Raw genomic sequence first — 12,481 nt, 5'->3', positions numbered from 1 at the left:
GGGTAACGTCATGGATATGAGGAGATACCTTCAAATCGGTTGCATAATTGTGGGGCCAGGCCTCAAGGAGGTTTCTTCAAGAGGCGTTTTTAACGTTTAAGGAAACTGGAAGGAAATTGGCTGTTGCACTTATCAAATGATGCAAATGTGACTTATCTGGCTGAGAACAGCGAATGTGTTGTGTTTTTATTGCCAGTCAGCCTCTGGTTCAGCTTTGACTCCACTTCCACTTTAATTTTATGCACTAGTCTTTTCTATCTTAACACACAGGCATAAAATATAAATTGGGCGGTGCTTGGAGTTTATTTCAGTAGAGTGTTTGATAAACATGCATCCTGCAGACTTTAACGGTGTGGTGTGGGCTGACCTTGGCTGGATGTCAGGCACCCACCAAAGCTGATCTGTCATCCGCCTTCACAGCTGGACAGGGAAGAGAAAATGTAGCAGAGTTAATGAGTTGAGATAAGGACCGGGGGAGGTCACTCAAGAAATACCGAAGGGCAAACAGACTTGAATTGGGGATATTCATTTATTACCAACAAAATCAGAGCCAGGATAATGAGAAGTAAAATAAAACTACATTCCCCCCACCTCTTTCTTCTTCCCAAGCTCTACCTCCTTTTCCCCCAGCAGGGAAGGGAAATGGGAATGGGGGTTATGATCAATTCATCACAGAGTTTTCCTCCCACTGCTCAGGATGAGGAATCCTTCCTGCAGGAGACAGTTCTCGATTAACATCTCCTGCATGAGTTCATCCCACAGGCAACAGTTCTGCACAAAATGCTGCAAGGTGGGTCACACCAGAGACACAGTGCAGTTCTTCAGGCGCAGCCTGCTTCAGTGTGGGTCCCCCAAAGGGTCACAGGTCCTACAGAGCCTGCTCTAGCATGGACTCCTCATGCCATGGGTCTGCAGGTCCCTGCCAGGAGCCTGTTCCAGCAGGGGCCTCCCATGGACTCACAGCCTCCTCTGAGGCATCCACCTGCTCCACCTTGGGTGTCCTCCATGGGCTGCAGGGGAACCTTGGCTTTGGTGCCTGGAGCACCTCCTGCCCCTTCTCCACTGACCTTGGTGTCAGAGTTGTTCCTCTCACATGTTCTCACCCTGCTTTTCTCTGCCTGCAGTTACACCTGCACAAAAAACCTTTTTTTTTTCCTTCTCAAATAAGTTATCACAGAGATGTTCCCATCATTCCTGATGGGCTCAGCCTTGGCCAGCTGTGGGTCCATCCTGGAGCTGGCATTGGCTCTGCTGGATGTGGAGGAAGCTTCCAGCAGCTTCTCACAGAAGCCACCCCTGTAGCCCCCCTGCTACCATGACCTACCTGCATAAACCCAACACACCGTGATACTGAGAACAGCAGGGGAGCAGTAATACTTTAAAACTTTATTTCATTCCATTAAGGTAATAGTAAAACTTTTGTAGACTCAGCCCAGACCTGGGTTTCAGGAAGGCATCCTAAAATACTGACCTTCACAAGGTTTTATGAGCTTGACCATACATGTGATGTTAATGTAAAATAGCCTTAAGGAAATGTTTTTGCCAGGATGGAAGAGGTTAAGGGAAAAACAGAGAAGGATGATGGTTAGTTCATAATCAATAGCAAGGTAACTCTAGTATAAATAAGTAAAAATGGGAAAATTTGTTTCTTTGTCCTTATGTTTGAATTTAAGACTGAATTGCTTTGAAACAGTGGAACATGTTTCCCAAAGAGATAGTGAAGCCTGCATTTGGAGATATTCAAACCCCAATTGGACACAGCCTTAAGCAACCTGTTGTAGGTGACCCTGCTCTGAGCAGGAGGGTTGGAGAAGACAGTCTGCAGAAACACCTTCCAGCTTGAACAATTCTGTGATTTCTAAGCCAGTTTTCCAACAAACATAAAGTGCTTAGAAAATTCCAGTGAACAGCACAACACGCTCCAAGGTCTTTGGTTCCAAGGACATTTTATTCAATTTCTTGTTCACCTAGGCAATGGAAATCCAGAATGCAGGGCATGTTGCACTCAAAGATTCAGCATAGCAGTTGCCATGTTATTGCAGGGGAAGAGCTTCAGAAAACTAGAATGCCATTAAAAGGCAAGTGGCTGGATGTTTTGCAGTCTTCTTTGCAAACTTATTTGCTAACTTCTTGACTGGCTGGGCATTCATCCTGTCTGTATGTAACTGCTTCACATTTACCCCCTTGTTCTTCACCACTCAGGAGCAGGGTACCAGCATATTTTGAATGTTTTGTGTAATTTTTGTCTTGATGTAGCCATTACCTCAGTGTTTTCTCAACCACTCTGGTTTCCAATAGGCCACAGGCACCCTGGTGTGATCAGAAACAGGGTGACTCCCATGGGTGCAGCTGCCAGGAAGGAAGCTGTGTTTGCAGCTGATATTCACAGCCCTTTCTGCTCCCACAGCCAGCAGAGGTACCCAAGGGCAGAACACACATGGCAACTGCAGGTACCATGGCTGTGCTGGCACCACTTTGGAACAACATAGGTTAACTTACCTGCAGAAATGTTTTTGTAATATTTTCTGGAATTCAGTAGGCAAAGGGTAAAACTACATTGTAAGCAATAGGATTTCTGACCTTCACTGGTGGTTAGGTTGTGTCAGATTTGGTACAGCAGAGACAGAATACAGCTTGTATATAAAAGTTTATAGCTCAGTTGTTCTCAGTTCTCAGTGAATGGAGCTCTTGCAGTCCAACTCTAATTTTACTTGTGATCTACTATTCCTTTGTATTTTTCCCTAGAGTTTATTTTGGTGTCACTCAGAAATAGGTACTGTGCTATATCTTTTTCCTCACAAAGGCAAATGCAGTCAGTGGCTTTTGCTCAGTGTCCTCTTAAAGTCATACTTGAATATAGCAGTCATGGAGTTAGTTCTGGAGATACCTGCTGCTAATTTCATACTTGGACGTTTATTTATCACAATGGCTCTTACAATGTTGTGATCAGGTTCCAGCTTGGTAATCTTAAAAGGAGTTGCTTTCTATGTTGAGTCATGAAAAATGGGTTACAGCTCCAAGTAAGTATGGCTGATGTTTTTATCCATCTTGCTGATAATTTTCTTGTCAATAAATGATAAAAATTCATAATGAGCCATTTTCAGTCACAGTTCCTTCCTTTTTATCTTAGTGTGTTAATTAGATCCTTTTCCAGGCACTGGCAACACGCATAGCAAACACCATTGTGCTGAGTAACTCTTCCAGATTTCTCAAACTGTACCTCCTCTATTGCCAAACTCCAGGTTATAAGAGAGTAACTTGAGTTTTGTCAGTTTTCTGGTGACTGATTTGAAGGTCTTAAGTAGACATGTGTTTGCTTCTTCATCTGTGAAATAGATGAAATAGAATTATTCCACCATCCAGTTACCTGATCATGTTTCAGTAACCATTTTTTGATCCTGACAAACCCCTCAGTTGGTGATGAGGGTTCATTGTGAGCTGGCTATGTCACTGTACAGTAAACATGAGCCTGCTGAAATTATCTTTTCATGTTTTTCCTATGCAACCACAGTGATGGAGGTTGGGTAGGAAAGAAAGTGAAGAGGGATTGTTCTAATTTCTCCCAGAACAGTTCTGTGTTAATATATTCTCATGGAAATTCTGGAATAATTTTTCTGTCTTGTAGCTTCTATTTGAAACTTGTCTATAAAAAGGAAATACTGCAATTTTACCCAAAGATCTAATGTTCCATAATATTCTCTTTTGATTGTTAGTAATATTGCAAGTGCACCAATATTTACCTGCAGTCACTGGACTAAAAAGGAAGGAGTAAGGAGGATTGACAAGATTGCTCCTAGCAGTGGTATCAAGGTTTGCTTCATGATTGTAGTACTGCTGACTTTCACACACAGTGTATTCAGGACAGTTACATTGAAAATAAATCCTTGTAAAAATATGTACCAAAATGAAGGAAATAGGAGGGATAAGCAGTCTTTCTATTGATAGTCTAATCTGTAGGTCCAGATAACCCTGGAGACTTAAAATTGAGTGCAACAAAGGAGAAGCTGTCAGTGCAAAAGTCTGTAAGACCTCATAAAGTGTTGCTGGTCACTTATCAGTAGGAAATGCCTAGTGAGAAGTAAAAGCATAGGGAAATGTGGAGTTGTGTGCTTTAAAATGCACTCCTGCCTGCCTTTGTCAGCAGAGGAGGTAGCTGGTTCATTTATAACAATAAATCTCCAAAGGCTTGAACCACTTCAGGAAGGGTGATACCAGCCAGTGCCCATTTGTCTGAGTTGGGTAATAAGCTGGCTGTCATGTTCAAGTTCTTCTAAAATAATTGAAAAGAAACATGGGATTTCTTTAATAAGGAACGAAAGGGTAGAAATGTAACTAGTGCCAGTAAGTGTGGCTTAGGGAAAAATGATCTTGGCAGACACACCAAACTTCACTACTTGAGTAGGTAAGAAACTCTAGCACAATATAATTGTGCAGATGGAGCAGACTTGGGCAAGGTGCTTCAAACTACACACACCTAAAGTCTCCCTTACTTTCAGTATCATACATTATGTGGCTTTAAAGCTGATGGACTGAGAGTGGTGAAGAAATACATAACATGGCAGAAATCACCTAACAATTGGATTGTTCAAAGAGGTGGAACCTTAGGTATGGCCCAACACTTCCATCAAGGTCTAGAAGTCATCATAGAGTCATTCCTGTTTTTATTTGTGACTGTGACAAAGTTGCTGGAATATGTGCATAGAGATGATGAGGAAAAGACAATAATGCAGAAACATCACACAGACTGGATTACTTTGTAAGTTGAACCACTTAAATAAGTTATGTCCTAATCTGTCCAAGTGCAAAATTAAGTGTGTAGGATTAATCAATGCAAATCATGTACCTAGAGGATATTTCTGAATCCTGGAAAGTGGAAACTTAGAAAAGTTAGAAGAATACAGTCACAAGTCACCTTAAAAACAGCCTGATGTAGATGTGGGACAAAAAGGTCTGGTGCTGTTTGGGGATGCTCAGAGTGGAGTAGTAGTAGAAATAAGGTGAATTTGTATCTGCTGTATCATGTTTTTTTAAATAGACCAAAAACTAGAGAGGCCACAAAGAATTGTAGAAGAATTTGGATGCTTAAAAAGTCTTTAGCTGTTTAATACCAAAAAGAACAAAAAAAAAGTAGACATGTATCATATAGTACTTCCCCATTTATAGGAATTCAGTCTAAAGAGGGACATGGATAGCTGGAGTTTAAAGAAGATAGATTTGAGCAAAAAAAAAAAATAGACTTGGCTTCCTAAGTGATAAAGGGTGGTGATCAACCACAAGCAAAGCAGTGGACGGGATGGATCTTCCCCTTGATGCCAGATTGGATGGCACTTCCTGGCATTTCTGCCCAAGTCCTTTGGTTCACAAAGGAGTGAATGAAATTTAATGGCTTATGCCATAAAGAAACTGATGTTAGGCCATCTTTTACAATCCTCCCCTGCCCTTTCACAGGTGGAAGCAGGTAGAGGTATCTAGAAGAATATAGTTTCTTGGAGTCCTGGTTTTTTGTAGACTGATGTTTTCTAAGAATAATTTCAAATAATTTTTTTGCTCTGTCAAGACATGCCCAGGCATACTTACTCTTAAGAGACAATAGATTTTCTTGTCCATTTTGTAGTTTTTGTAGCGCTGTTTAGAATTTCTCAAGAATTGTCCAGACATTAATTTGTGTTTGTAGGTTGAATTACTGTAATTACACAATACAAACCTCTGAGGACAGTGGGTTCTGTAGAGTCCTCTAGTGTACATGCTGAGGTGCCTGCTCTCAGACAGCAATGCCTGTTTGTCCCTCTCTTTTTCATTCTCAGACATTCCAGAATTGATATTGCAGATATTGCCAAGCCTTTAGTGGCTGACTGACACCCCATTCCTGGTTGGTTTTGCTGCTGGTTTAGGAAAGGGACTTTCTATGGCCACCACAAGCACATATTGCCATCACTGGTCCTTCATTATCTCTTAGCAACCATTTGGTCTTTCACAAAAAATGTCCCAGGCTAGATGGTCTCAAGAGTTTCCATGCAAGACCATTGAAGAATGGGCTGTGACCCACAGAAGGAAATGCAGCAGGAATTATTGAATCACAGCCTCTGTGCCTAAAATGGCTCTGAAAAGAAGGTTCCTTAACTCCTCTCACCTGGGGCAAAATTCACGGTGAGAAAAGAGTTGCTGGAACCTCCCAAAGCAGCTCTGGTTGTTGCTGTCTGCTGTGACAGAGGCACGTGGCCATGCACAAAATCTCAATGGATGAACCCCTTGAAATTCCCTACAGAAAAGTGAAGACAGGCCAAGTTATCTGGAATTTTACCCACAGTGTGAAGTGTTGCATCATGTTATGACCAAGGAACCAAAATCATGGAATTAAGCCAAATCACAGCATAGGAGAGGCACTGTCTGACCAAAAGGACATGAGGTGCTCCAAGCTGCAAAGCAATGTTATGAGGAGTCAGGGCTGGACTTGGCATTCATGCTGGACAAGGGAATGAGAGGCCCATGTGATTGATCTTTCTGGTGGGTGGGAGATCCCAAGTCTATAAAACTGCCCAGGTCTCAATCAGTGGATGTGATCCCTAGGCACCGAGTGGCAAGTGCTGAATAACCTTGCATTCCTCTCCCAAGGCACTGTTCACAGAATCACAGAATGGTTTGGGTTGGAAGAGCTGTTAAAGATCATCTAGATGCAACCCCCTGCACCAGGTTGTTTGTCATTATTGGTGGCGAGCTGCTCACAAGTAGAGGCTTCCCTGTTCCCCAGCCTTCTCTGTTATCTGCCTCACTGAAGGCACAGAACTCCAGGACAGTCACTTGCCATGTCCCCTGCTGCTGCAGCTGCCAGTCCTGGGTTTGCTGCAGGACCTGCTGCCAGCAGGCAGTGTCCTCACCATGGAGCCAGCCCTGGGTTTGCTGCAGGACCTGCTGCCAGCAGACAGTGTCCTCACCATGGAGCCAGCCCTGGGTTTGCTGCAGGACCTGCTGCCAGCAGGCAGTGTCCTCACCATGGAGCCGTCCTGGGTTTGGTGCCAGCAGGCAGTGTCCTCACCATGGAGCCGTCCTGGGTTTGCTGCCAGCAGGCAGTGTCCTCACCATGGAGCCGTCCTGGGTTTGCTGCCAGCAGGCAGTGTCCTCACCACAGAGCCAGCCCTGGGTTTGGTGCCAGCAGGCAGTGTCCTCACCATGGAGCTGTCCTGGGTTTGCTGCAGGACCTGCTGCCCGCAGGCAGTGTCCTCACCACAGAGCCAGCCCTGGGTTTGGTGCCAGTGTCCTCACCATGGAGCTCGAGCATGAGCCTGCTGCAGCTTGCTGTGCTGCCCATCACCATCCCCTGGGAGCCTGTGAAGGGGCTCTGACCCATCCATCTGCTTCTCCAGTTACTGCTGGTGCTCAGGGTGCTCCCTGAGAGAGCTGAAGACAGGACTGGCTTGGTGTTGGCAGGAAGCTTCATACAGTTTGTGGGAAGCAAGGTTTGGAGAGGGGCCCGGGCTGTCACAGTGCCGTGTTTGGGGTAGCATGTGGCCTGATGTCTGCCAGAACAAATGGCTGGCCACTGAGACAGGCACGTTACAGCCAACACTGCACATGCAGACAAAGCCACCAACTCGCTTCAGCCCAGGACACTTGGGGACAGAAGTGCCACACGCACTCGTCTCCAGTTCCAGGGTGAATTTACACAACCAGAGCTGGGATGTGCACTGAACTGCCCGTGCACACAGGCAGCCATAATGCCTGGGAGCCAAAGGCTTGAGGGCAAAGAAAGATGAATGCAGCTGTAAGAAATACTTCCTTTGATGACAAAACTAATTGCAACAAATAAGTAATGAAACAAAGATTGACCTTTACAATTGTGTGTCAGTACACACAATTCTTTTGAAGAAATTTACATTAAAAATGCCCATTAAATAAAGAAAAATATCTTTCAAAGAAGGTTTTTATGGCATTATAAGAATTTTACCAAGCCTAAGCATAGACATTGCTGGGATCTGTGTAACCCTGAAAAATAAGGTATTGGAGGAATATCTGTGAAACAAGTATGGCAATGTTCATTTGGAGAAATTCTTTCATGATAAGGCTGAAATATTGGATAGCAAAGGAGTAGGAAATACACAAACTGAACAGTGAAATATGATCAGAGAATCTTATTTGTTGCTTGGGGTCTGAAAACTATATTTGAACTTAATCTTTCCTACTTATAAAAAAAGAGTTTAAAAAAATGTGTTCAGATACACCAGGCTGATGACCAACTAACATGCTTTTTATTCCAATATTAACATGTATCTTAGAGAATCATGTCCAGTGTCAAAATCCCATGGTGTTGGGACCAGATGAGGAATGCAAGGCTCTTGTGTTTTGTCTGTCTGTGCTGTGCTGCAGGGTAGTTTAGAGAAAGATCAGAAGAGGGTCCAGATACTCAGTCAATGTCTTTTCTCTTTCAGTTATACAAGGTCAGTAGGTTGGAACTGACCTAATAGGTTTAAATCAGTGAAAATGTAAGGCCAGTATCTCTACAGCTGCCTAAATCTCAGATAACCTTTCTATTTAAAAACACCAGAAATGTGCAGTGTAATGTCACTTACTTTGAAGCTGACATTTTGCATTGTACAGGTTTTCAGTTGCTCGTAAAACTTTGCCAGCTTTCACAAGTCTGAAATTTTCCCTAAGGGGTGTTGGCCTCAAACTGAATTTTTTTGTGAAGACTCCAGACATGGTTTTTTCAGCTGCCTCAGATCAAAATGCAGATTATTTGCTCTTGTAGAGAAAAAAAACAAAGAAGAAGAAAGAGAAAAAGAAAAGAAGGAAAGAAAAAGAAGAAAGAGGAAAAAAAAGGAAGGATAAGAAAAAAGGAAAGAAAAAGAAAAGAAAAAAGAAAAGAGAAAAGAAAAGGAGAAAAATAAATGAAAGAAAAGATAAAACAAAAAGAAAGAAAAGGAAAAAAGAGAAGAGTTTTTTAAATTGAAAAGCTATATAAAAAAACTTGAAAACAGATCTTACATTTAAACAGCAGGGTGGTCCTTGTGTTGAGCAGGAGTCCCTTGCAGCCTGTGGAGAACTGGTAAGTTGTTTGCATTAAAATCTCTGACATGTCTTGGTTTACGAATATTCAGTAGGCTTCTTAATCCTTAGTTGTACTTAGTTGTTAAAGGAAAGCTTTCACAGGCAATTTTATTTCTAGTGCATCCAGATTAAGTGTTGTGCAAGCTTAAAGGTATTTTTAATTAGGTAGGACAGTTAATTATTTATTCTGCAATTTCAAATAAGAGCTCTTAGTTTGGACTCTCATTGGTTGTGGGGGCAGGGAGGGGGCAGACATTAAAATATCCATTATTTCTTCTATAATTCTGTAAACTCACATTTCATTTACCTTATTTGCCCATGAATCAAAGATACAGCCTGGAGTTGTTGGTGAGTACATGTAACAAAGGTAAAGGGACTGGTAAATGTTCAACTGACACCGTGTCAGAAGTCAGCACTGATGGATCTTGAAAAAGAAAGGGTAGAGAGTGTTAAGATTCGGAGTGTTAAGAGTTCCTTTCCTCAGCTGGTGGAGCTGTAGATGGCCCTGAGGGTTATCTGCTTTGGTAACTGTATGAGCATTGTGTTTTGAAACAGAAACAGCCCCTCCCTGTTTCTCTAGTAAATCCTTTAACAGGAGAGCAGGACATTGCAAACCAAACCATTACACTGAGGGGCCAGCCTTCTTCTTGGGGAGACTTCAGTGGAACAACACTGAGTTTCAGTGTTTGTCAGTTCAAAGCTGACAAAGTTCAATTAACTGTACTCCCCTTGAGTGGATGGGAGCTGGTGAGCAGCTTCCACCTGGAGCAGCTTTCACCAGCCCATAGAGCAGCCAGGTTGCTCTGGAGTGTACCAAGAGTCCACTTTCCTGGGATGTTATGTGTCTAAACAGACGCTTTCCCATAAGGCTCAAAATGCTTTCAAAGGCAAAATGTCTGGTTTTAACTACAAAAATAAATTCCCAGCATGAACACAGGTTGGTAGAACAGCAACAGTGTGAAGTAGCAATGAATTTAAAGGAGGAATTAAGCTTTTAGAAAAATGGAAGTAATTTAAGATCCCAGTTTCCAAAGACTTAAAGCACAAGCTCACCTTCAAGTGCACAAGGGTCCCAGCAGTGTTGACAGGACAGTTTGTGTGCCTGAAGCACACAAGTACATGGTTCACAGGGCTGTACCAATGTTTTTAATACATGCTAACAGAAAACAAGACAGGAGGCAAAGAGCCAAAACCATATGGAGAATATGTGAATGCTTGTGATTGCTGTGGAAGGACTAATTATACCCCCATACCTCTTTCTGGTGTGAAGTATGATTCCGTGTTAGATTTTTAAAGGATTAAGTTGTATACAATTACTGCCAACACAATAAATGGGAGACAATTTTAAGAAAAAAAAAGAATTGTTGCTAAACTTTGTTATCAACAGCATTTTGGCTGTAGCCAAGAAAAAGTACAAAAGATTATTCTATTTCTGTATGCCCAGTGCTAGTCACCAAGGTTAAAAAAAGCTGCTTTAATGAAAACTTGCAAAAGCTGAGACTTAACTCTGTTGTGTGGTAGTTAGGATGATGTTGCAAATGAAGTATTTTGAGATACATAATAGATTACCTAATCAAATAGATGATTAAGCAAAACCGGGAAGAGAAATGAGTACAGAGAACCCTAAGGTGCTTTTGCAGGAGAAAACACTTTTCAGGTCTTCATTGAACAACAAATAAATGAAAATAACTAAATATAGAAAAGTTTAATGTTTGGCAGGGGAAGGGGTTTTCTAAAAAACGTAATGAATCCAGTCTATTATGTTGGATTTCTTTACAAATGCCCACCCAGAGGCAAAAAGGGAGAGTTGCTGCCCTGATTCATTTGAATCCTTAGGATTGTGTAACATGAGACTTAATTAAGAGAATCTTGATTTTTTTTTCCCCCCAACTCTACTGAAATAGTCAAAAAACTATACTAGGCTTTAAAAAGAAACTGTTTGAACAGAAAAGTTTGTGTTTTATAAATGTATAGCGTGAAATTTCTTAATGAAGCCTTCCTCAACACAAGTAAATAACATATATTAACATTATTCAACTAAAATATTTCAACAGTTTTCATCTGTGTTTGAGCACAGTGTTCTAGTGCCTTGTTTTATGAAAGACATTGAAGGATATGTATTTATTTAAATATTTGAGGTAATTCCTTGAACAAGATGTCTGTTCCTTGGTAACAAAATTCTCTTGCTAATTTGTTCTTTCTTCATTGCATATATAGTGCCCATGTTAGGAGTTCTTGTTTGGTTGGTTTTTAATCCTTTCAGGGTAAGAAAGGAGAATTTATTTACATACTTGTGTCACTTACACAGTTTTTGACTATTACAGCTTCTATGTTATTCACCATAAACCAAAATTTCTGTAAAATTGGTTATTCTAGCTGGGTTTTTAGTCTGGAAAATATGAAACATGCACTTTTACTACACCAGGGGGTGGACTGGAGATGGATGGAACATTGGATGAGCACGTACAGATGGAGCTTTACAGAAACAGAAGCAGCAACACGAAGCCAGAGCACATTAGTAATTTTAGCACCGTGGTAAGGGAACATCAGCCACCAAGGCAGCTGTGCCAGAAGAACGGTGGCAGTGGAAGAGCTGATGAAGAAGGAGCGGTGCTCACAGGCTGTGGTGATGTCAGGAAAAGGCAGCTGCACCTCGTGGCTGCCCACGGGCCGTGCCCGGCAGGAGGGGCGGGAGCTGGCACCGGCAGTGGGTGCTCTGCAGCGCTGGGTCAGGGAGGGCGTTTGAAGCTTTATAAATGTTTAGCCCCAGCCTGGCAGCAAGAGGTGACCCAGAACGGCACGGGCGGCGCAGCTGGGACTTTACCCTGGCAGAAACACTGATGGGAAAGGGGGCGGGGACAAAGTTTAAACCTTTCCTGCAGTCGGGCTGGAGGCTCATCCACATGACAGCATGGAAAAACAGCGGGAACCCTTTCTGCAGCACTGAGCTACAAGGTAGCACTTTTCAAAGTGCTGCAAAACAAATGCAATAAAAATATAATTTAAAATTCTTTCTGTATTTCGTGTATACTAGGACCGAATCAGCAAAGGTGTTAACTGAAAGTTTTTTCTTCACCCTTTCAGAATAAAATCTAGTATTTGGCTGGAAATGGAATTTCCCAAATACACAGTGAAGTCTCAGAAATAACTGCTGCCACACTTTAACTTTGTACCACTGCACAAGCTATCTATATTTGTGTCCCCAACCCATTATAAGTGCAAATGCACACCTCTGTTCAGGTAGCTGAACAGGGTAAAAGAGGTTAAAAACATAAAATCACACTGCAACAAATCCTTGGTAAAGTGAGAAAGCTCACAAGGCATCTGTCACTATTTTCCTGGCCAAGAAAATTAAAATAATTTTCAACTTCCTTAGCTGTACATGATATTGCTTTCTCTTGTCATTCAACATCTCAGCATCCCAGCTCAGTGATGAGGA

This window comes from Melozone crissalis, unplaced genomic scaffold, assembly GCF_028551555.1.
Source record: "Melozone crissalis strain CALT ecotype California unplaced genomic scaffold, PUWL_Pcris_2 ptg000013l_1, whole genome shotgun sequence".
NCBI lineage: Eukaryota > Metazoa > Chordata > Aves > Passeriformes > Passerellidae > Melozone > Melozone crissalis.
This window is presented reverse-complemented; position numbering follows the sequence as displayed.